Source organism: Numenius arquata, chromosome 8 (genome assembly GCF_964106895.1).
Source record: "Numenius arquata chromosome 8, bNumArq3.hap1.1, whole genome shotgun sequence".
NCBI lineage: Eukaryota > Metazoa > Chordata > Aves > Charadriiformes > Scolopacidae > Numenius > Numenius arquata.
Window position 1 is genome coordinate 54,462,670 of NC_133583.1, and position 26,664 is coordinate 54,489,333.

Here is a 26,664-nt window from a genome sequence, read left to right on the forward strand (position 1 = left end):
GGTCCTCTTTGCTACAGAATTGGAAAAATAACACCGATCTTTTTTTGAAGAAACTAAACTGGACGTCCTTCTGTATCATGTATCTTCCACAGGTTTGAGACATCAAGGTCAGCTAAGCGGAACAACTGGAAGTCAAACCAAGAAGCTCCTGGTGATTCAAACTAGTCTGAATCACCTCCATTCTCCTGCAGACTTCATTTGTGAAGATTTAAGTTGCTTTTAATTTGGATTCGCAGCTTGAGACATGAAGGCTTCAGCCTGGAAACCCAAACAGGGAAGCATACAAACTTACGGTTTGTTGCAGAAAGCTGATCTGAGCAGTTCCAAGAAACCAGCTAGAACTAAGGAGCCAATTGCAATGGGAAAATGACTGATTAATCCAGGGTAAAGGAAGTTGATTTGCAGCACTCTAACCGAACATCAGAACAAAGAAACTATTTTAATGGATTAGACCAGATGTCTGCCTAGTCCAGAGAAGATGGCACCAGAATATGAGCTCCGTAGTACACAGATGTGAGATCATCTACCTTCCATATTAAGTTTCGATCTCATTTGAAACACACAGATTGTCTTAAACCATGATATAGAAAATAATGCTGAGTGTAAAAGTAAAATAAAAGCTGATAGTAGTCCCTCTTCTGAAGTATTCTCTGCAATTCTGTGTGTCCTCATCCCCCTAACAAAAAAAAAAATTAAAAATTTGCAAAAACTACTACAGAAACAAAAATATTCTACACAAAAAAGTAATGGAAATATGAAAAGATTTGTATATATAGAAATAATAAGTATAATTACCAGTGTAAGAAAGATTTACAGATTTACTTTCCTATAACAGAAGAATAAGGACATAATAATAAAATTGAAATGAAAAATTCTTACATTATAAAAGGTATGTTTTCCATAAAGTATAATTCATATACAAAACCTCTTGATACAGTATATTTTCAAAGCTAAGAGTTTAGAGGGGCCATAAGCATCTTAGATGTACATAATCCAGTATTAGACAGTATTTAGGAAGAAACTTAATTTTTAGAATCAACTTTCTGTAAGTGCACATTATGTTTTTTCTGACATCTTTCCCTAACACTCACTCTTGTCAAACACATGGTACTGAATTAAACTAGTAAAGAATGGCCCATAACAGTAATCTGTGTTGCAATAAAGCATGGATAAGTTACCTTTAATTTCTCTGTAACTCAATTAACTCCATCTCATCTGAAACCATGACCTTCAGTTTTCTCATTTGAAAATTACAAATAACAATCAATATTTCAAGATGGGAAGATAAGACTTAGTTATTACTTGTGTTTTGTGATCCAGGAATAAAAACATGATGTTGCTGTAAAAAACAAAACAGCAAGTATAATATAGTCATACTGGCTAAATCAATTTATATGGTTTGAACAATGTTCAGTCCTTTTGTAATGACTTTATTCTCCTTGCATCCATATATAAAAATTTAAATTTCTGCAAAATGCAGGTTCCAGAGCTAGATTCCTGTATCTCCTAAAGAATGGTCCAGATGTGACGTATCATGAAGACATACTAAGAAACCAGGATACACCAAGAACAAAAACGATCCCCAGTTATGAAACATGCACATCAACAGTGTCAGTGTCTTCTGGCACTATGGGAAAAATAAGTTCCTTGGGGGATCTGCCAAGGATCCCTAAAAGAATCTATCTGTCCCCTTAGTGTCAGGTGACATTCAGTATCCAAAGTTTATGGGGAAAAAGGAAAAAAAAAAAAAAAACAAAACCACCCCACCTTTTTTTTTCCACAGCCTACTTTCCACATCCTTTCTTAAGAATAGGCCAAGATCACAAGTTTGCTTTCCAAGCCCCACTGATCTCTGAAAGTTTTCAGTCTTTTTCCTATTTTTGTGGTTCTTTACATTTTTAATTCCTCATCTGGTTTCTGCAAAAAGAAGGACCTGCAACTTAAGACTTGCAAAATGGGCAGACAGGCACTGCAAAACTTAAGCGGACATATATCGGAACATGCAACTAAACATGATTTCAGCACAAGCTGAAACACAACATTTATGAGAAAATCATTGATCAGTTAGCTGCAACGGTGAGATGTGAAAAAAGTTCTGGACAAGCTTAAAAATAAAAAGCAAATGCTGTCAGGCTGCAGATTAATCCAGCAGAGAACACAATGTAAGAGTAAGTTTATGTGCTTATCCGGAAATAGTAGGAAAGTTACATTATATGTTAAAGAAAGTTACTGACAACCGCACAGGCACAGGTAGATGAAGTAGGTAGGAAAGCTGACAGTCAAATGGCCACTGGAGATTTGTTTCCTGTTTTACAGCACAGTCAGAGCTCATCAGCTGTGTTTAGTAGTGTTGCACAACACAGTGGATGAAAATAATCACTTGCCTCATGGACAAGTTTAATGTACAATAAACTTTACAGTGTGGTTTCAGGTGTTCATAAACAGCATGGCTGAACATGGCTTTAGATGGAGCCTTTGTAGCATTGGTTCACAGAGCACAACAGCATTTCACATATTTATCACTTTTTTTCACCTTAAGTGGCCCAAAAATCCAAAATCAGTTTTATGGATAATACATCTTCATTTGGAGCCACTTCTGAGGCTGAAAAGCATATGCACAGCAGCTAACACAGCAGGCTAGGAATATGAAATTTTGGTCCAGGAACCCAGATAATTTATGTATGACGCTATGGGATATTTAATATTCAGAAAAACTGTCATTATCCTTGTTTCATCCTCCAAATATTAATATCTCTAATTTTCTTAACTTATTTTGGGGGCTTTTTTTTTCACGTGGGTTGGAAAAGACCTTAATTGTGTTTTGTTACAACAGGAAAGACCCCTGTACCTACAGGATCCTTGTCATTCATGAGGAAACACAAACCTTCAATTTCACTGACAAACTTATCTTCTCATCCACAGTTAGAGACATTGCTAATAGACCCTGAATAGGAAGAACACCATTTGGCACCTTCCTTAAAGAGACCCTCACAGAATAAGGTATGTGACATGTAAGGAGTTTTGCATGCTGTCCCTCTGCAGCCTCCAGGTTCTTTACACCGACCAGGACAAGTCAAGCAGCACCTGTAGGTCAATCCCCAAGCTATCACCCTTCTGGTGCAGTTTCAATTCCAACCCCGTGTCTTCACGTATTACTTTTTTCACTCTAAATCAAGCAGGTCATGGTTTCTTGTGTAAGGGCAACTCCTACGCACCACCCTTTTGCTCTGCTCTTCACCACCACCACCTTTGCACCTTGTACAGGGAGGATGGCCTGCAGTGCAGGCCACCCAGGCTACGCCACCATCAGCTTCTTCCTCTGCACAACCGGGGATCTCCCCCACATTTTGTTTGCTGGGTGAGAGCTCTTGCCCTCTCGATTTCCTCCCCAAGACGGGCCAATCCCCCCCTCAGACAGGGCTGGACTGCCTGGGGGCTCTCTCCCTTCTCCCTACCTGAAGGGGCACTCCCCACGACCACCTCTCCCCCGGGAAGATGCTCCTCATCCCCCAAGGGAAGGTGCTTCGCCCTCCTCCACAGCTCCCTGTGCAGGGGCCTCTGCCCCGGGCCCCTTCTCCACCTCCACTGCCCTCGGCCAGGAGGCGCTTCCCTCCCTTTCCCCGGGCTCCGTCCCCGGCACTCCGCTGCGAGGCGGGCCCCCTCTACTGCCAGAAGCCCCTGGAGAAGGGGGGCTCTTCCCCTCTCCCCCCGCCCAGGCGACTGCGGCTGGCACTGACCCGTCTCTGCCGTCCTGCTCCTCTCCGCCATATTTGTTGTCATCCCCCCCCCTTCTCGCCCCCCCACCACCACGGCGCGAGACGCTGCCTGGCCGTCGCCATGGCAACACACGTCACCGCCAGGGGAGTCCCGTGCCCCCCCTCCTCCCTCCCCGCCTGCCCACAGGCCGCCATGGCGGCGCGGGGAGCAGGGGTGGCGGGAGCGGACGGACGGTGCCCGAGTAAAGCCTCCCCGGCGCCCAGGGGAGCCCGGCCGGGCCCGGGACGGGGCGGGGGGCGCAGAGCGTTTCCTCCCGTCCTCGCCCGGGCCGGCGGCCGCCGCGCGTGAGGGGAGACGGCGCTGCGTGAGGGGCGGGAACGGCCGTGCGTAAGGAGGGCCCCGCCGGCCCCTGAGGGCCGGTTGCCGCTGGTGTTTACAGTCGCTGCTTGCCCATGGAAGGAAGGGCTCGTTATCTTCTCCCCGGTGGCTGTCTCTGCCTCGGCAATTACAGTAATAGCGCCCGGGAGGAGGGGAGCAGTAGCCGGAGGGCTGAGCCCCCCAACCGGGCCTCTCTCTCCGCCCGCGGGGAGTCGGGTCTGGCCCTGCGGTAGTCAGAGGGCTCTCGGGAGGAGAGGCTCGGTATGGAGGCACATGGCCCCTTCCACCCAGAGCAGGGAGCAGTTCCAGCCTTACAGCCCGGAGGGAAGTGGGGGGTAGAGGAGCCTGACGACCTGTTTAGGTTAGGCGTCTCTGTCACTCCCCTGGGAAGGGAGTGGGTCCCTCTTGTTCTGGTTTCCACTCTGATGTACTTAGGTGAAGCACATTACAAGGAGGCACGCTTTGGGCAGAGATGGCAAATTCATGTGTGTGTGACCACCCCGCCCTGCCCAAAATCTCAGCAGGTGAGTTTGATCGTGTGGCAGTTATGTCAACTTTTTTTTTTTTTCTTAAGGCAGCCCAGTGGGGAGCTTCATTATGTGTGAGAGTGTTGCCCGTCTGTCTCCTTCTCCCAGCCCTAGCAGGTGAGCCTGACCATATGGCAAATATAGTGATGATTCCTGGGGACGGGAGGGTTTCTGTGTGTGTGTGTGTGTGTTTGCAGGCCCACTGGGTGACACTCACCATGTGGCAAACACAGCAATGAAGTCTGTGGTGCAAAGGGGCTAATTATGTGTGTGTTTCCGAAGAGACCCAGCAGGTTGGGTCTGATCATGCATGTCTCTAATGCAAGGCTGAGACGGAAGCTTCATTGTACCTCGTCAACACAGATGAACTCCAAGCTCTCAGAAGCAAAGCTAGCCATGGCACAAGCACAGTGTTAAAAGCACAAGCATCAAGGCCTAGAATCATGTATATTTGCATACATGGGCAGTCAATGCACCGTAGACTGGGTGGCTGTTAAAACTGGGGAGTATGCATGCATTGCTAAGCAATGGAAACAGGCAGGACTGCGTTTATGGCTATGTACATACTTACGTGTTTGCTTCCTTCTAGCTAGTAAACTAATGTAACCGCTTCCTAGTGACCACTGACTAGTCAGTGAAACACTCCAAGCTTAAAAATCAAGGCAGGTAAAATTGTGTCTTTATCCATCTGAAGTTCTGTTCCGTAAATATCACTTTACCTCTTTGTCTTTCTATCTGGTATGTGCCTTTTCCGCTCCAGTTCAACTCCTCTTAACAAGACTCCATGGATAATATCTGCAGGATAATATTCTACACACTTAGATTTTACTGTAGGGTCAGTTGCTTCCTTTCTCCGTGACTTCTGCAGCCTTGTTAATTCTTTCAGTTCATAGTACTCTGGTTGTTTTTGCAGCATCTGATTTTGTGGTTTCTCTTTCTTTGCTATTTCCTTTCTTTTTCAGTGGCACTTAGGCCTCTCTCTTTCATCTACTTCTCTTCACTGTCAGTATCTTACTTTAGTATTATATAAGCTAATTTAATATTACTTTAGCCACATTACTGTGCCAGTGACTTGATGAAATAACTGTCCAAAATGGTGCACCAAGGGGGCTTTGTAAAGGGGTTAGGAGTTAGATCCTTGCACAGAATAATACTCGAGTATGGATACTGTTCTTTGCTCAGTGACGGCCATTGAGATCCAAGCTCTGGAAAATATTTTCTAGACTTTTCCCTCTGCAGTCTTCATAAACTGTAGGTGGTCACTAGCATAGTACAAAGGGTGATTTGTCTCGCTGCTGACAGTGAACTACTGTAAGTTCACCACATACATCCTCTCCCTCATACTCTTCCTTGTTTGTTGCTGGGCACATCATCCTGGGACATCACTCTTGAGAACATGCCACATGTACTCTCATCTCTTTCTTCTGTCCATTCAGATCTCATGGCTGACTGTTTACATTAAATGTTCTTGCACATCCATTGAGAAACATCATCAGCACTGATGCAGGCTTAACATAGACAAAAGCGTTCTCTCCAGGAATCTTTCCATGTATGTGCATTACCGTACCTCCTACCTGTCTGTCTGTCACAAAAACCAAACCCGATTCCTTTTCCTCTCTACTTGTCTAATCTTTTATCAAATCTGGCTTTCTCTTTCTCTTTGAAAAGGTGACCGTATCTGTATCAGTAGCTAGGACACTTTTGCTTCTGGTCATCCTTTATCCTGCTACAGCCCCTTTCTTTTAGGTTTCCTGCCATGTCCTGTCTCAGTCCTCCTTCAAATAATTTCTTATATTACTTACCTCTTCATTGCTTTATCTAAACTTTTCTTTTTTTTTCTTTTCTTTTTTCTGTTTTTGTTTTGGTTTGGTTTTGTTTCTTTTGTTTAGGGGTTTTTTTTCATGGTTTTTTTTTTCTTTTTTTAAGGTCTTAGACAGTTCTGGCCAAGCCTGCAGCTCTAGTCTGGTTTCTTATCATGTCCCCATATCCCCTTATTCCCTTTGTTCTACTTGCTATTCCAGCTTTAGTGTCCCCTCATCCATATTTCATTCCTATCTATTAATACTCATATAGCATTTTTCATCTGTAAATTTCTAAGAATTGAGTGCCTGTGGAGAAACCTTCTGTATCAGTTCTTCAGATGTCCCCTTCATTCGCATTTCTCTGAGAGACTCACTTCTATGGTGACCACAAATACTAATCCAAAGGCCTTTTGCATCTAACTGCCATTCTATTAACTCAACTCATTTACCTGCAAGAAGGTTTACTGAAATCCAAGACAGCTGGGGGAAAGCACTTTTTCCAGTCAAATTAGCTCTTCTGAGTTCACACTTGAAAAACCTAGAAATGCCATACTCATTTTTTCAGTCTGAGTTTAACGCTATGTTATAGTCACCTCACCAAGCTGAAATGGTGTTAAATATAGATGATATGCAGCCTTTCCAAAAACAGTAAGATAATTTGACAAGAGAGAACTGGAAAGTTCATATGTAAAGTTTTTTTGAAAATAGATAACTGAATGGTGTAGCTTGAAAAATAAGGGCTGAAGAATGAGGGGAAATAGCATTCAGGAGAAGCAGTTGCTCATTTTTATTTATGCATTTTTAAGAGCACCTGAAAATGTGTTAGGGTGCTTGTTAGTACAAAGATGTCTTTGGTCCTTACCCTTCCAAAGCTAATAATCTAATTTTGGACATCACAAAACAAAGAATAACAGAACACCCTTGCAAAACACTGCTGCTCTGGTTATGTTAATAATCATTGTTTCATCTATATTTCTTATTTCAGTGTATCCCCCCTCCTTCAGCAGCTTAGCAAGCAAAAGCTACTTCACTTTTGTGGCTCTTTGCAGCTTATTCCCACCCTATCGTCTTTTAATATCCTATAGAGAAATCAACGTCTTCCCCCCACACATTTCATTCAGTAATAACTCTCACTTGTTACATTTTCAAACCAGCACCTTCGTGCTTTCCCTCGCTGCTGCTTCTCACTCCCACTCACCTCATTTTCCTTCTTCGAATCCCTCCCTAAAAAGTTTCCTGTGCTGTGACGTCTACTGCAGGAAGGATAACGAACAGTCAGCTGTGTGCCAGGATTGCTGTCTATCATGGTTACTGGTCTGGTGCTCATCTGTCTCTTGCATCCTGGGCTGCATCAAGAGAACTGTGGCCAGCAGGTCGCGGGAGGTGATTCTGCCCCCCTACTCTGCGCTCGTGAGACCCCACCTGCAGTACTGTGTCCAGCTTTGGAGTCCTCAACACAGGAAGGACATGGACCTGTTGGAACAGGTCCAGCGGAGGGCCACGAAGATGATCAGAGGGATGGAGCACCTCTCCTATGAAGACAGCCTGAGAGAGCTGGGGTTGTTCAGCCTGGAGAAGAGAAGGCTCCGGGGAGACCTTATAGCAGCCTTCCAATATCTGAAGGGAGCCTGCGGGAGAGCCGGAGAGGGACTCTTTGTCAGGAAATGTAGTGACAGGACAAGGGGTAACAACGGTTTTAAATTGGAAGGGGAGTTTTAGATTAGATACCACAAAGAAATTCTTTACTGTGAGGATGGTAAGGCACTGGAACAGGTTGCCCAGGGAAGTTGTGGATGCCCCATCCCTGGAAGTGTTTAAGGCCAGGCTGGAGGGGGCTTTGAGCAACCTGCTCCAGTGGGAGGTGTCCCTGCCCATGGCAGGGGGTTGGAACTCGATGATCTTTAAGGTCCCTTCCAACTCTAACCATTCTATGATTCTATGATGCAGGCCCCCTCTTTTCACCTTGTTACTTATGGGTGCTGGTGTGGACTCTTAAAATCCATTATATAAACAAATAAAAACAAATTGAAGCAACGGAAATAAAAATGGAAATGCTGGCCAAACCTATGAAGATTAGGCAATAATTCAGTTATGATTCATCAGCTTAGGTAAATTTACATAAAAATTAATGTGACTGACAACTCCCTTCATTACAAATATTGAGTAAGAAATTATTTTTTCTACATACGGATTTGTGCCATTTCTCCATTTATTTATAATCTATAAGGACTTGAGAAGTATGTTTTACTTTTTTTTATCTGTGCTTGTATTTGAAACATTAGATATTCCATTTTTTGTTTATCTTTTGTCTGCAGCCCGCAAGCCTGTGTGGTGACTAAAGAACATGAGAAAGCATAATACCACAAGAGCAAAGACTGAAAGGAAAAAAGATTTCTGATCACTTTTTTTTTTTTAAACATGAGTATAATTCAAAAAAGTTGAAGACAGAGTGATTTGCATTACACATTCAATACTTTCGATTCAACTAGAGGTGGCTGCTGTCAATACGTATCTGTTGAAACCCCAAAGATATTCCAAGAAAATCAATAAAAATCCAATTTTACTATCCTGATATTTTCAGAGTGTTTAAAAAATTGGCAAAAAACCACCCTTTTTTATACATAACAGAAAAGCCAGTAAGGTGCATTATTGATCTTTCACAAATTGTTTTTAAGTGACTGTTAAGGCTGGGTGAGAATGAGAAGATGGAATATTAACAGGAGTTTTGCGTGAGTTTCACACACCGCATATATGGTATGGTGTATGGTATGGTTCTTTGAAGTGGGGATGTAAAAATCCAGGTGGAGTTGTGTAGAAATCGTATCATTACTTTTTTTTGTATCACTTCCCCTGTGTAGAATAAAGTAGTGCATGTATTTCAGTATATGTTCTATCGGTGCTTCAACTTTGACTGCTGTCAGAGAAAAGGTCGTGGCAATGTTTCTGCTACAAACAGGCCATCCGTGTTGGCTGTGCAAGCAGAGTAGGTGCAATGCAAATTAAAAATGAGAAAAAAGAGAAGAAAAAAAAGTCTGGTCAGAGTTTTTAGCCAGGATTTTATGGTCTGGTGGATTCAGACAGAAAATTAAATCTAATAAAGAAAAAAGCCAAAATGAAAAAACCAAAGCCTAGACTGAGGCAGCAAAATTGAAGCTAATTTTAAACCGTGCATATGTAGTGGAGGAACGCTACGATCTTATTTTTGTAACCTTGATCCATTCTTTCTCTTCTTCCAGCATTTATTGTTCTCATTAGTTATGTACTATCTAAAAGCAGATTGTAAATTTCTTGTGTCAGAACAGTATCTTTAATGTATTCTGAACATGCCTAATATTACTTTAGACGTTGTATACAAAAATAATATTACCTCTTGGGCTTTTCTGTATCCTTTCTAAGCACAGGGAAAAATTAAAATGCAGCAAGTCTAGAAAGGTCAAACTGCGTCTCCCCTCATTCTGTGCATGACTTCAGAAATAATCAAAAAGTTACGCTGAGATAACTGATACGAAACCTGAGACACCGTGATCACAAAACTTGGATCAATTTGTGCCCATGCAGACGAAGCATCATCTCATTTCACTCCTGAAAATATTTTTTGTTTTTAATTTTACATTTTATGGAGATTTTGAACTGTTTGTCCCTAACGATTGTCCTCCCGGATGCGCATCGATATTGTGTAATTACACAGAGAAGCTGTCAGCCTGAAGGAACCCAATCTGGGAATTACGGCCCTGCTGAGTACGGAAGGTGAGCAAGTTGTGTCTCCGGGATTCTGAACACCACCTTCCTTTTCCACTCTTCCACACGCACTTTTGAGCTTGTAGAAGTGAGGGACCACCAACGGGTGGTGCTTTCTCAGACACACTTCCTTCTTCCAAGCAGGGCAGAGCTTTGATGAGGGCTGGGTTGCCCATGGGCACTTACGGCCCGCGTTTGGGTGGGAAAGGAAAGAAAGGTCAGTGCCAGCCAGCCGGGTGCAGAATGGAAAAAGAAATGTTACCCAGGGACAGGCACAAACGCTTACTGTTGCAATCCTGATGTTTTAAAATTATTTTCGTGAAATAACCTTCATTTTTAAGTTCCCAACAGAACCTCTATACGATATATATACACCTCTATACGATAAAAGCACGCTTTATCTGGGAAAGATGCAGGGCTGGATCAGTTCTCCAGGGATTTGAATCTGTGGATGAAGACAGTTTAGGAATTCCTAAACCTGAAGTGTGATGCTAAGAAAGCATAACTATTCTGTGCCATTCGGAGGCAGGTAGAAGGGCCCCAAAGACCTCTCCTACGCTGGAACCCTGCAATTCCCCAGAAGCTCTCAGTAGCAAGAGCACTTTGAAGTAGCTTCTAACCGTGTAGCTGCTAAATAAGCTGTTCCTTTGCGGATGTTTCCAAGGGGTCTACACGGTCCTGATACAGTCCTGGTGGCAGTGATTACTACACCTGTGCTTAGAAATTAAAATATAAGCTTGTGTGATGTTTTCATATATTTATTGAAAATTATTTAATATCTAAGTATTACTTTTCCATGAATATTTCTGTATTGTTAGGGACATTTTCCAGACTCTGTCCTATATTTATATATACAGACACATGCATTGCATTTTAATATCCTATAAACTCTACAATTCTCCTCTATCTTTTAATACTTTTTAGAATCTACTCTGTTAAAATTCTTTCAATGTACCTAGGGAACATCTGAAAAGATGAGAGAGGTAGAATCAGAACTTAATTTGGGATTTTTGGATGAACTGACCAATTGTTTGCAGTCTTGAAACTGATTATTGGGCCCCCAACTGAAATTTCATTCTTTAGAGGAAAGGAGAGCTCATAATGGATTTAGGAACCATGTTAAGTTCCATACTTCTTAAATAAATGCATGATTTTGTTTTAGTTGCAGTTTCTCAAGGTTTCACTGGCGCAGAAAAAGGAGCAGCAAATCACTGAGAGACAATCACTACATGTAGCAGCTGGGAGAGAGGAGGTAAACTGAAATTGCAGGAATTTACTTTAGGCTGCAATAAGCTTATGTTCGCTAACACATGGCGACTAATGCACGATAGAATCCCAGTGCAGAAAGGCCGTTTTTAGTTTTCACATTTTTGTTAGCAGATCATGGTAAACAGTTGGCTCACCCTAATGTGCACTTGTCTCCCCTAGGATTTTTTTCACGTGCTCAGTGGCAAGGAACTGTCTTTTTCTCCTGTCATACACAAGGCCCGCGAGTGCTTGGATAGGAGTGAAATAGATCTATGCCAACGTCTGCCACATGGACTAACAATGATCTTTTTTTTTTTCCCTTTTAGAAGCATCCAAGGAAGGAATTCAGAGGCTGCAGGTGGATTGCCGCTGGGAGTTAAGTTCATAGAATTGTCTGTGTTGGAAGGGACCTTTAAGATCATCTAGTCCAACCATCAACCTAACTCTGATAAAAACCATCACTAAACCGTGTCACTAAGCACTATGTCAACCCATCTTTTAAATCCCTCCAGGGATGGTGCCTCACCCACTTCCCTGGGCAGCCCGTTCCAATGTTTAATAGTCCTTTCAGTGTAAAAATTGTTCCTAATATCCAATCTGAACCTCCCCTGACGCAACCTGAGGTCATTTCCTCTTGTCCTATCACCTGTGACTTGGGAGAAGAGACCAACCCCCGCCTCTCTACAACCTCCTTTCAGGTAGTTGTAGAGAGCGATAAGGTCTCCCCTCAGCGTTCTTTTCTCCAGGCTGAACAACCCCAGGTCCCTCAGCCACTCCTCATAAGACTTATTCTCCAGACCCCTCACCAGCTTCATTGCCCTTCTCTGGACCCGCTCCAGCACCTCAATGTCTTTTTTGTGGTAAGGGGCCCAAACTGGACACAAACTTCACCTGTGGGCTTGAGTTCAATGCACCAGGTGGCTGTAGACTGTCAGCCATCAAGGTCCTAGCTGACCTTGCCCCCTTGGTTTTTGTGCTGCACCTGTGCAGGAACACCGTTGGCTTGCCGGTTATTCCAGAAGCCATGCAGGGCCACCAAAAGAAGTCCTTGTAGTGCAAAATATTACCAGCATTGGCCTTTAATAATAGTACAATAAGGAAAACTGAAGCCCATAGCAGCACTCCAAACAGCTTGGAAAAGGGATAATAGCAAGTCAGAGCCATTCTCCGTGGAATCCAGGGTACAGAGTAAAGCAAAATAAGGGGCCAACCAAAGCCAAGCATCTTCCCTCAAGCATACAGGAAATAGCATTGTTTGGTGAATCTAGTCCTAAATACTACCTGCTATGGCAAAATAAGTTGAACTCAAGTGAAAAAGGTCATTGTGCTTCTAAGCACAACATTGTAACTGCTGATGATTAGCAAGACAACCAGGGATTAGTACTGCCCATGCAAACTCCAGCCTCACCATCTTGAGATAGGCAGAGATCTGGCTTTAGTGTCGTTAGGGAGTCGTTACACCAATTGCATTCAAAGTAACATTTTGAAATCACTATTTTATGTGTTTGAAGACATAAAAGACACAGCATCTTTTCTTTAATTTCTCTGTATTTTGGCCAAGTGATATCAAATTCTAGGTATTCCTGAACACTGTAATTACCAACGTTGTTTCCCTTGTTGTAGCTAGCAGTGCTGAGAAATGGATATTCAGTGAGACACAATCACACCCAATTATCTGTCCCCAACCTTCAAAATAGAGTCGGTAGAAAAAATTACGTGAACTTTTTGAAGTTTGCACCCATAACATCTTCTTCTGCATTCTAGAGCTTCTGGGACCTTCACAGCATGGAAGCTTTCTGCCCCTCCCTGCAAGACTTAGTGGTCCAATAGAATAAAAAAGATCCTTTAAATTAAGGACTTAAGGAAGTGAACAGGTATATATATGTATTTGATCAGAAACAGCAGAAAACATTTAATGTAATTACTACCTAATCCATCTTGAAATCAAGGACAATTTCAAATTTAAGACATTAATATGAAATTAGAATGACTGGAAGTTCGGATGAAGGAAGTACACAGTAAAAAATGTAGTTACATACCATGTTTATCTTCTAAATGAGGATATTTGGTGAAGCACAGATGGGCTACTGCATCTCTTAATCCTCTGACCCATAAGGATTGGCAGAGAGACAGCGTTCCCATTAATACATCTCTCACTTCTTCTACTTTTTTACACGGCATTGAAATATTACAGTTGGGAACTCATTGACTCACGTAGGACGGTGGCTGCTGTACCAGAGAAAGGAAGCTGATTTCCTTTTCATATTTTGAGGGCATACAAAAGTGGTGGTGTCCTAGGTTGAGAGACACAGGACTAACTTTTCTTCTAATGCTGGGGAAAATTGCACTTTTAGAAGACTCTAGTGTCTGAATTTGTGAAAATATTTACTTTATAGCCAGCCAGGCTCCGTGGGATTCAAGGTTAGTGTTTTCGAGCCTTGCCAGGTGCAGGGACAAGGAGGAGCAAGGCCTGGGCGTTTGACCCAGGCTGGCCAACAGGAGTATTTCATACCATGAACGTCACATTCAATATAAATTAGAAAAGTTTGCTGCGTAGCTGGCTCTCTCCCTGATGGCGGCGGGTCCAGAGAACTCCTTGCTCCGGTGCCGGAGCCCTGAGGCCTTCCCTTCCTCCTGAAGCCATTGCGCTCCCAGTGTCCGATACTTGCTGTCCCCTGCCGGGAGTGCACAGCTTCCCACTGATATAGTCGGCTGAGTATAATTTCTGTATATCTTATATCAGTATCGGGATTAATACTGGTTCTTTAGTATTATTGCTAATTATTTAGTCTTAGTCTATTAAATCTATTTATATTTCAACCCTTGTGTTTCTTTGTGTTCCCCGATTCCCCTTTCCGGGTGGGGAGGGGTCATCGGGTGAGAGAATAATTGTCTAACGACAATAGATTGTTATGGGTTCTCTCAAACCATAACAGGTGGCAACTTAGGAATTAGCTCTTAGAAACAGCACCTGGAATATAAAAGCTCTTAAAACGTTACCTGCCAGAAGGTAATGTTCCATTTTACAGGAGAACCGAAGTTCAGTATTCTGAGGGTCTGATGGAGCAGTGGGCACAGCACTGTTGAGGACAGCTAACCTTGACCATCCTGAACCTGTGCCAAAATTAGAATGGGTGGCAGAGCTGCTCACAAACCAGACACAATATCTGTAACTTGACAATGTCCACGGTTCCAAGTAAAATCCACCTTTGTTTAAAATTCTGTACTGGAAACTGCAGGGTTGGACACTACAGTGGTAACCCCAGCAGCCACCTTAAGTTATACCATCCTGATGGGGTCACGCGTGACTTAGCACCACTTGAGAATCCCACTGTAGAGCAAGGAACTGGTTTGGTTTCCCAAGTCTCACGCTTACCCATCAGGACCTTCCTCCCATACTGGAAGCAAGAACTTTTAAAGGGAGCAGCTGCAACCAGCCAGTGAACCAGAAAGTGACAGAGATGTTGGTAAAGTGTCCCAGTACAGCTCCGCGCTCTTAGAGAGATTTACACAACAGGCAGGATTTAAAACAAACACAAGAAAGATGCTATTTAATTAGGACCTTCACAGAAAAACATCTGGTATAATTGGTTAAGGGGAAGTCTTTACTCAGGCAACATTTATTGGGATATAAACAATGTCCAATTGTAAAAGCTAATTAAACAGCAGGGCTAAGGTAACGGAGAGTTTTGCCTGCGTGACTAGGATATAAGGTTTATAAACCATGCTGTTATGGGACAACAACAGCAAGAACAAATAATTGTGTATCCAAAAAGTCAATTATGCCCTTCTTTTAGTAATAACATGCTCCAGAGGTCAGAGAATACTTTTTCTTAAGTAACATAGCCAGTTCGCTATAGAGATCGGAGCTTGATTACTGCTCAGCGTTTGTTGGGAAACTGAAAGCAGCAAAACCAGCCTGATGGATATTTCACCCGATTCGGCGGCACATTATTAGCCCGTCCCTGGGAAGCTCTAGGCACCCTCATGCCCTTTGCTTTCACAGAGCAAACTCTCTGATTTTGAACCATCTGGCCTATAGCAGTTTCCAAGGAACTCCTATCATTGGCCATATGTTATTTCAAAGCGTCCCTTTAAATAAAGTTTATTTACAAGTAACAGGGATGATTTAATTTATATACACATATATATACACGTAGTTGAACTAATGGAAATTAAATGGCAGGTACACACACATCCATGCAGCTACAAATTCAGTAACAAATGCATCTTGTAGAGCTTCCTCAGACATTTTGCAATGGCTGGCAGCCTGGGTTTATCAGCCCCTCCAGATCGCCTCCACGCTACGCACAGGAAAGCCTCAACCTTCTGCAGCATCTCCGACGTAGTTTCTCCTTGGCAGCACAACACCTGCCACTACAATCCATTTAATTGCAGTCTCCGTTAACAAAGACAATTCTGCTTTATTAACTTTCTTCTTGCTTATCTTCTTTGTACTGGTGGAATGACATACCTCTGCAAACTGGAAGGAAAATAAAAGGTTTAAAGGCCAGGCATATGCTCCCTCTTTTGTGGAGAGAGGGAATCCATAGGGATTGAGAAGCACTATTTGTCATATACTATGAAGAACTGAAATACAGAATCTTCCAAGTTCTCTTCCAAACCAATGATCACAGAGTCACAGAATGGTATGGGCTTGGAAGGGACCTCTGGAGATCACCTACTCCAACCCACCTGCCAGAGCAGGTCCACCTAGAGCAGGTTACACAGGAACGTGTCCAGGCAGGTTTTGAATGTCTCGAGACAGAGACTCCACCACCTCCCTGGGCAGCCTGTTCCAGGGCTCTGCCACCCTCAAAGTGAAGAAGTTCCTCCTCATGTTTAGATGGAACTTCTTGTGTTCAAGTTTGTGCCCGTTTCCTCTTGTCCTGTCACTGGGCACCACTGAAAAAAGACTGGCCCAATCCTCTTGACACCCACCCTTTAAGTATTTATAGGCGTTGATCAGATCCCCCCTCAGTCTTCTCCAGACTAAAAAGACCCAAGTCCCTCAGCCTTTCCTTGTAAGAGAGATGTTCTAGTCCCCTAATCATCTTCGTAGCCCTTTGCTGTACCCTCTCCAGCAGTTCCCTGTCTTTCTTGAACTGGGGAGCCTAGAACTGGACACAGTGCTCCAGTACTATGTCCATAAAAGCTTTACTGTCTTTCATGTGAACCCTATTAAGGCATCATTTTTTTCACAAAGTTATCTTGGCACGGTATAGGCTAAAGGGTATTTGCTGGACTTTCCAACTGTGGCCACCAAACAACTTGAACTCTGTGAGAAGGCTGCGTATCAAGCAGGGGGACACAATGCACTGAAATCTTAAGCTAGTTAAAAGCCTTTTGAAGTGCACATAATTTTCTCACAAACCAAATATCTGCAGCAATCCAAGTGGAAAAACTAACTTTAAGAAACTTCTTATGTTTTTTAAATTCATAGCCCCTAGCAATATACTATAATGAACAGTAGGTATAAAACTATTCTCAAAACCTTAAATGTTTTCACAATAATTTTTACTTTTAATAATTTAATTTACTGCATTTTAGATTTAAAAGTAGCAAGGACAATTTCAAATGAAAACTTCAAAACCAAGATACAACCAAAGACTTTTACAGGATGAAAGAACACATGTAAGGAGGATCAAGACCCTACAGTGAGATCAGCTATTAGCTAATTAAATATGTGACTAAAATTCATCATTTTAAATAGCAGCCGTATTGATGGTGAGCAATCTGGTAAGCAAACAAATGATAGTGGATTTTTTTTCATATCTTCAGAGAGAAACATTTATCTTAATAAGATTCACTATGCCATAATACACGTGGAATAAGTCAATGCCTACTAATTAAAGGACACTGTCAAACTGATTTTCTAAACAGCTAATTAAAATATGTGGCATCTAATACAGCACTTCTTGCAAAGTATGCTGTGTTTAAAAGATACATTCCTGTAAAAGTTTTTCTATTCCCTTGTGTTTGCTTTTTTAATTGGTTTTTCAACAAAGGAGGATCTGCTGAACTAAGGTTCTGTCTCTGTATCAAGTCCCATTAATGCACACCCCAGTACTTATGCAGAAACCAAATGATTTGTAGGTCTAAAAGGCGATACAAGAAAACAATGACACTAATCCTGAGGGTTTGCTGTTATTGCTTTTTCAAGGATGACAAGATTTTCCCTCTCTGTTTTGGGGGGGATTTTAGATAATCTAGGTGTTAGTTGAAACTGTAAAATTTTCAAAAAGAAATGTGATTTTCATATTGATGAGGAATCTTTAACCTTCCATTTTATAGATTGCATTAGTTTCTCAGAATAAGCAGGCTTCTCTGTTTCTTATTCTGATTCTGCATGTAGCTTTTTCAAGAGAAAGAAGTTGTTGTAGATCTGTCAGCAAGGCTCTGGGAGTAGGAGGATGTTTGGATTTCCGGCATATTGCAACGCAGTTCTTGGCCACCAGCAAAGCTATGTGTGTGAATCTCATTTTATATCCGTTGTTTGCAATACCACATATTTTAAGAGACATTTGAAATAGTCTCCGTACTCCTAATTCTAGATAAATAATAATAAATCATTCCCTAAAAGAAGCTGAGGAGGCAAAATACATACCTTTACATAACTCACGGTATGAGAAACTGTGGATGAAATGATGCTGTCATAGGAATAAAACAAAATCTGTATCTTGAACAATTTAAGTCAGTATTGAAAGTTCTTAACTCAAATCAGCCTATTGTTTGCTATGTTTGTTTTTATTTTCCAGATCCAGATTTAACAATATTTTCTCTAACATACTTTTTGCATTAAAACATTATTAGCCAGCTAATCTTATCATTCAATTTTTTAACCTTTTTAAAAATGTGTATTTTTGCAGTGCAGAAATCTGATACAGTAAATTATTAACTCTGTGAATGCTAATTAGTGTTACACCGGGAAGTATATGGAACTCATCTTCAATTCATATTTGCATTATTTTTTTTCTCTAAAGATCACCTTAGTCACCACTCCCACCATTTCTCCTTCTTTTCCATCTTCGACCAATACATAGAAAACATCATTTTTCCAGCTAAGGCACATGCAACATCCTTCAGAATGCATCAGAGCAGATCCTTCATCAGCTGGAGGAACGATTGTGTTAACAACATGAGGTCCTTCCTGCACCGGGCGGCATAAACCAAGCTTGGGATTTCCAAACATTTTGTCTTCTCCAGCAAAGAGGTGATTTTGGCAGGTATTAACTAAGACGTTATGAACACACCTTGTCCTTTCACATACCCATACCCTTTTGTAGGCAAGTGCCCAGCTCCTCCCAAATTATAATGAAAGTTCAGTGAGTGACCAGAGGCTCTGACAATCTCTGCACAGGGCAATGACTTGAAACCAGTCCTCTCTCTTGTAAATAAACCCAGAATAAAAAAATAACTGAGAGTTGTGTTGACAGTGACTTGGGAGGGCAAAATGCTTTTTACTTTTCTTTAACTGTCTGCATTCTGCAGTGTTAGCAGGAGTTAAAACTTGGTTTAGCCATTGAAGTAATCAGGTATGAATCAAAGAAACCTCAGGAGATGCTGCTGTTGAGAAAGCAGATACTATTTTCACACAAACAAGCATTTTTCTCATCCTAATTTCATCTTTATGGGTATGTATCTTTAATAAACAAAACCATTACTTTGAATTGTATCAGGAAATTTCCATCTTTAATATCGTTCAAACAAAAAATACTAAAATGCTAAAAGCATTTTGTTTTCTTCTACACACATCTAGCATGTTCATTGCCATAATGCGATATAGTAAATGCCAAAAAAGTGAAGCAGTGATCTATAATTTTAAAATGCCAGTGATTTCCAAGCTGTCACTGGTCTTGGAAATTTTCCCCAGTAGCATGTGGAGATCAATAACTGTTTATAGACTTTTTAGTCCCAGTTTACAGGGAGCGTATAACTATGGACTATGTCAAATGTCTTAACTGTGAAGTGAAAGACTGATTTCACACTTAAATCTACCCAAAAGCCTATAACGCTAAAGAAAGGCAAGAAGGATGAACCAGGGAACTACAGGCCAGTCAGCAGCTGCTTGTTCTCTGGGACAATAATGGTGCAAGTCCACAGGAAGAATAAAGAAAAGTGATTAGAAACAGTAGCCAGCGTGGATTTACCAAGGTTTGCGGCGCTTGACCAAGCCTAATTACCTTCTGTGATGAAATGGCAAGATGGGAGAGCAGTAGATGTCATCTACCTTGATTCAGCAAGACTTTCAGCACACTCTCACACAACACCCTTGTAGCCAAGTTGGAACATTAGAGAGAGGATGAGAAGATTGCTAGGTGGGTAAATATCTAGCTTGTCAGGCGCAATGGGCAGACGATTCATACTCCACCTGACAGCTGGTTCCAGTGGCGTTCTTTGGGAGTTCACCTTTAGACCTACGCCACTGAGTATCGGTGGCCTGGAGGAGAACACAAAAGCACAATTCTGTCAAGCTTGAGAAGGCATCGAACCACTGGATGCCACCACCACTCTCAAGATCAGAATTGTCATTTAGAGGGACATATAGAGGCTGGAGGAATGACTGACAGGAACCTCATGTAACTCGACAAGGACACGTGACGAGTCTTGTGCCTGGGACAGACTAATCTCCTAAAATGGGACAGGATGGGGCTGCCTGGCTGATGAGCAGCTCTGCTGAAAAGGACACGGGGGTCCTGGTGATGTTGTACACTAAACAGGAGCCAGCAATGCGCTCTGGCAGCAATGAAGGGTAACGGCATATTGTCCTATATCATCAGGTGCGTAGATCATCGATTGAGAGATGCAATTACACCCTTTTACTCTGTATTCTTTGGGCTATTTTAGTATCTGAAATATTATGTGCAGTTTTGGGGGCCCCTGTACAAGAAAGATGCTGATAAACTTGAGAAAGCTAAACAGACAAGAACCGAGGTGTTCACGGGGCTGGAGCACTTGCTCTTCAAGGAAAGTCTGAGAGAAGAGGGCTTGTTTAGAATGGAGAAACACCTCTGTTCCCAAACACCTGAAACCAACTGCCCTTTCTTAGGAAGAGGCTACCAAAAAGATGGATCTAGGTTCATTATTGAGGTGCAAGTGGATATAAGGAAAAAATAATTAAATACAAGGATATTTAAGCACCGGAACGGATTGCCCAGAGAGGTTGGGGAATCTCCATCCTTGCAGGTTTTCAAAACCTCATTGCACCAAGTCCTAGACAAACTGATGTGATTTCAGTGTTGATCCTGATCTCAGCAGGAGTTCGCACTTAAAAAGCCTCTGAAGGTCCCTTCCAACTGAATGATTCTACGATTCCAAGGACATGTAAGAGTCTTTTCAAAGTTAGACTTTGCCATCCATCCCATCCTTAAGGTTGTCACTTTACACATGTAGTTCTGGGCTGATGTCAAAAGAAAGTAAATTAACACGTCCTTCTCGTCCTTGTATCTCAGAAGCAGGTTTAAGATCAATATCCTGTGCATGCTGATCCTAAATTCCACCACATTAACGTATCCCATTACTGGGAAAAGACCTTTTACTCACTATTTTTCCTTCCTTGCACATGTACCCACGTGAAACAGGGTGAAGAATTTCATTGTATCATGGAACCTTTCTCTTCTGAATCCAGATGGTTTTCTATTTGGTATTTTACAGAAAAGGTACTGAAAATAATTTTATCTTTGATTATGTCATCTTATTCATTGATGTTGTTAGTTACAGTAGATCAATTCTTTTCTATGCTCATCCATTTCTCAGTCTCCTGTTTTGTCTAATTGTTCATCAGCCAAATCTTTCCCTTGCATTATAGAAACATGAGCTACGGTTTCACACACATTGCTGTGTCCATAAGTCATCAGTTCCTAAACATTAATTGGATAAGAAACTGTGATGTAAATTGGTAACAAAGCATGCTACATCCCAACACTGTAAAGAAATGTGAATTTTTGAAATGTTCTCATGAAACCCAAAATTTAATTACATTATTCCATTTAATGAAGTCAGACATACTGGAACTAGTGTCCTCTTACAACTTTAGGTTTCATCTCCTTGCAGTTACATTCCCACTGTAAACTCCCTGGTTAGCAAGTGAGACACTGCGGGCAGTCCTCAAAATGAACAATAATACTGCAACAGTCATTTGTTACCTGATTGCACATTCTAAACGTGACACTATTTATCAAATAGTAGAAATGTATACTGGAAATGAACCATATATTTTCTTCCCAATTCCTTTAGTAAGAGTGTGTAAACACATTAAATTGTGCAGTTTCATATCCGAGGTCTTACTTTCAATATTATGAAAGACTGCCTTGAAGTATTTAAACCTTCTTTGTGTCGTATCATCATAAAGGGAAAACCTAAGCTGTAAGGAAAACTGACAAACATACAAAATTAGAGTGGCCACTGGAATTTGCTAGCTATTGTGCAATTGGAGTGCCATAAAATAGGATTTCTAAGATATGATAAATTTATAAAATTATTAAACGTGAAAATAGCTAGGAGCCTATTTTGGGACAACTATAGGATACGTTGGTGGCTTTGCCACAAACTAAAGCCAAAGACCAACTTCTTTTAATAACATGAGAAATCCAATACTCTTCCTGAGGTGCAGTACCATTTATATCAATAGAGGAAGCAGTTTAAACCTATTCAAACAAGAAAAAAATCTTGAAAGTCCAGAAGGGTAATAAACAAACATCCTTGTTCTTTTTCCACGCCTGGCTGTGTGTCCTGGGTTGAGCTACAGAGGAATAACTTTTCTGCTAATGCTGGGGAAAACTGCACTTTTAGGAGACTCTGGTGTCTGAATTCGTGAAAATATTTACTTTATAGCCAGCCAGGTTACGTGGGATGTAAGGTCTCAGTGTTTTCGAGCTCACCAGGTGCAGGGATGAGGAGCGAGACCCAGGCACTCAACCCAGGCTGGCCAACAGGATGATTTCATACCATGAACGTCACATTCAATATAAATCAGAAAAGTTTGCTGGGTAGGTCTTTCTCCCTTGGTGGAGCTGGTCCAGAGAACTCCTTGCCCCGGTGCCGGAGCCCTGAGCCCTTCCCTTCCTCCCGAAGCCACAGCGCTCGCGGTGTCCAACATTTGTTGTCCGCTGCTGGGAGTGCACAGCTTCCTGCTGAGAGAATGGGCCGAGTAGAATTCTTGCATATCTTATATTGGTATCAGGATTAATACTGGTTATTTAGTATTATTGTTAATTATTCAGTCTTATCCTATTAAATCTACTTATATTTCAACCCTTGTGTTTCCTTGCTTTGCCCAATTCCCCTTTCCAGATGGGGAGGGGTCATCGGGTGATAGAATAATTGTTCTAAACGATAATTAATTGTTACGTGTTTTCTCAAACCATAACACTGTGCAAATCAGAAAAAGTAGAAATTGGGGTGGCAGTGGAAGACTCACCAAAATACATTTCGAAAAGAAGGAAGGAAATTTAAATTGGTATTAAAAAAACCCAATAATGTTATACTGAGCGTTGAAGGCAGAGTGAATACGAAGTCACGTGGCTCTGAGGCCTGATCTTTTAAGCTGCTCCTAATTAAATGCAGCTTTGCTCCTACTGGATGCTAAGAGCTTTTCTGGTTACTGCCCGTATTAAATGAAAATTAGATACTTAACTGTATGAATGTTGCAAAGTTGATTGAAAAAAGATAATGTGTGAAGTCTGTGTCAAAAAAGAATATCGCTGATTCATTCTAATGTGCTTAGACGTGACTGAACTCTGATGGTTCATCAGTACCTCATAGTACAGGTCATAATCCTTAGCAGATAAATGCTTAATCCAAGATAAATCGTAATAAATCCAAATGAGATTAGACCTTCACTGAAATACTCAATGAGTGGTGTAAAAACATGTTTGAGTGACTGTGATACATCAGCGGGAGCCACTGACTAAATTACGTACAGAACTTCAGAGAAGGTGCAATAATAGTTAAAAGAAAAGCAGGAATTTACTGATAAGCACCACTTGGGGGGCTGGTGTTGAGTGTTCTTCACCAGCCTCACTTCTTAACAATATTCTTCTGATCAGCTAAAGGACCACTAAGAGCCCAGTCTCGGTGGTTTAAATCAGTACCCTGCCAAAGTCACCTGCTTTTGGAAACAAATGTCTTATTTATCTCCTCCTCCCCACTCCTGCTATTCTGAATCTGAATTAAACCTGCAGGAGCCTTAAGGCTAAATCACCCAGTGGGACCCACTGGAGTTTTCATCCCCTCTGTATTTGGTAGCTTACGATACCTGGATCACTTGTTAGGTATCCCTAGTCAGGCACATCTTTGCATGGTATTTTAAAAAATCAAAAAGCCGTATTAACTAAAATCAGTAGGGCTATGATTGACTAAATGCATCACGGTTGGACCCAGACAAAAAGATAAGAAAAATTGTTTGCTGCCAAAATCTGAGATTGCCACAGAAGCCTAGAATCTTTACCTGGAAGAAATTTTGGTCACCTTTACTTGTGACCCAAGTATAACCTCTTAACCTGCCACCTGTAAACAAAAAGCTTCTATCTTGAAGCAGAAGCATTTCATCTACATTTTTTGAAGTTTTTTAATACAGTAAAACCTCCAAGAAATCCTATTCTAAAAAAACTGTGTTGCCTTACATCCACCAATGATTTTTTTTTAAAAAATCACTTCAGGAAATCACTACTTAATAAATTGTAACATGAATTAAATGAAAATTCTGAAGGAAGCTGCCCATGTAAGTCTGAGTTCCATTAGTATTACTGAGCATACTCGGAGGTGTGATCCCAGGACACTGGCTTCACGGGAGTTTGGACTGTGTGAAGAATTAAAGTTCCTATCTGATGTCCTCAAAGCCTTTGATGTGTTTATAGCTTTTATAGGTCAGTTGCAAAGATAAGCTTTGTAATGGCTTTCTACACTTACCTTGAAAAAGCACTTATACTCTCTTTCTATTGCTTAAAATAATAATATTAACTTCTGACAACACTTGCTATTTATTCTAAAAACAGTGGTATGCATTAACAATGTATTGATTCAGAATGCTATATTCTGAACAGGCAATTTCATCCTTGTGCTCCAACGGCACCGCGAGGCTATCAGATTTTGTCACCATCTGACTTTAGCCAGCCCTGCTGTTTCATCATAAAGCAATACAGGCAAAATTTCTCATTAGGTGCTATGATTTTAACAGCGAATTGGGTTAAGCCGCTTCTCATTAGCGCATCACGCCTCCTCCATTCAGTCCAGGTTTCTAAACTTCTGTAAATCCTATTGTTGGTCGCTCAGATTAGACAAAGAAACGGGGCGGACTGTGGGAGGAGTAAACGTGAATTAGGTGCTCAGGTAGAGACAGATGCGCGCAGACAAAGCAACCCAGGTGCTTTTCTAATTCACGTGTAGAATGAGCGCTCACGTCCTTTGAGTTGAGACTTCACAATCATTTTCATACGGCTCATTTTTCTGAAGGAGAAACGTAAGTTCGTATTTTAGAAGGCGTTTTTGTTGTTGGTTTTGTTATGTAACTAAGATACAAAGTAACATGAAAATTAACTACATCTTTTACTTTGCGTACTGGGTATCTAAATTATGCGTTAGCAGTATCCTGTTGTAAGAAACATTCACATTTTTTCGTATTTGAGCAGATCTACCTAGAATTCTCTTTCCAGAATAACAGTATCAGGCTTTACACTTCTCCGGAGTCCAGAAGACCTTCCTATGACTATTTTCTGTTATATTTTTAAACGGCAGTTAGGACTATCATCTGAATCTAAACTTGTATCGTCAAGCAAATGCCACATAATGATCATTAGTTGTACAACGTAGACCTTTTGCTACGCCTGTGGAGAAATATTTGCACTGTAACTAGATCCAGTAGGAACTACAAAATGGTAGATAAAAGGCTTTTGAGTATTAAGTAGAATTTTTTAATGGTTTTTTGGTTTTCTTTTTCCAGAGACCTAAAAAATCCAGGCAAATAACCGAAATACTGAATAGTGCAGACTCAGTATACTGCAAATAACAAAGCTGTGTAAGAGATGTCATTGTCTTTAGGTATCCAGGGCTTCAAAGTGAACCACTTTTAGAAAAGCTGTTGTCTAATGGGGTGGTACTTTATCATTTCATGGATTTATGCCCTTTTTTTTGACTGTTGTTTAGAACTAGACTTCTCTGTTTTTAAGAATATCAATACCTCTTCAAATGAAAGTTGTAGAGGCTGTAAGTCAGGAAGGATTTCCATAATTCTGTCAAAATATACAGAAAGAAAAGATACAGCACACCTACAACCAAGCAATACTACTTTCATTCAGAGAGAAGTATTTTGGTATCAGTACACTGTTTAGGGGTAGATGATTTTTAATATTAAAAGGTAGAGTGCACTGAAAAAGACAAATTTGTTTCCAGGAAAAGAAATAATCTTAATTTAGTTTTGTCTCGATTTCTAACAATTGCATTTCATATCTCCATTTTTTAGAATAATTTATGTATTTTAGGGGATGTCTACGCAGAATATATCACAGGTCCTTTTTGTATGTGATAGCGTGTCTCTAAAACAAGAGGATTTTGACCAAACTAATAGACAGATGAAGCCAAACAAACAAATTGCTGCTATGCTAATTTCTGAAACAGATGGCTCTGATCCAGTATTTGCTAGCAAATGTAAGTCATTGTCAATCTAACACAGAATCATGTATGTCTGTCATTCTGTATGTACAGCATATAGGGAGAAATCTGGCTCAGGATACTCCACCCACAGCTAAATTTATACACAAAGAACTGAAAATCAAAGTGCATAAACATGTAAAAACTCTGCCGCCTTTACTGGAAGCAGACATTAGACCACCGTTTTGAAGTTTCAGGTACAGACCTTCAAAAGGCCCAAGATGTTTGGGCTCCAATCTTTCCTTGCTTTGTGGTAGAAACACCCTTGAAATTAGCGGAAGTGGAATACACGGCTTGCAGCACGACAGTATACCAGGCAAACCACCCCATAAACTGTTAATTTTCCAGGCACAAGGTATTTTATTTAAATAGCTTAGATTTTGTTGCCTTTAACCAAGCTGCCTGAAAAAAAAGAGTCAGTAAAAATGTAAGTATTTTTGCATCCAGCCTCCTGACCAGGCCATGCAATTGAGACTGTGGGTCTAATTCAGCTTTCTGAGACAGCCTGTCTTTGCTGTTGGTGTATCTTCAGCTAAATTTAGCCTAATGTTAAGAATGACCTACACAGCAAGGAAATAAACTGTTTGAAAAAATATAGGACAAAGCTT

General features: G+C 41.2%; 1 protein-coding gene across 1 annotated transcript in view; it reads left to right on the plus strand.

Annotated features, from left to right (window-relative positions):
• The first annotated feature begins 4,568 nt into the window (after positions 1-4,568).
• ELAVL4 (ELAV like RNA binding protein 4) overlaps positions 4,569-26,664 on the plus strand; it is a 104,323-nt gene continuing 82,227 nt past the window's right edge. The window contains exon 1 of the mRNA XM_074152674.1: positions 4,569-4,619. The gene's annotated coding sequence lies outside the window, so the exon portion shown is untranslated. The remainder of the gene's footprint in view (positions 4,620-26,664) is intronic.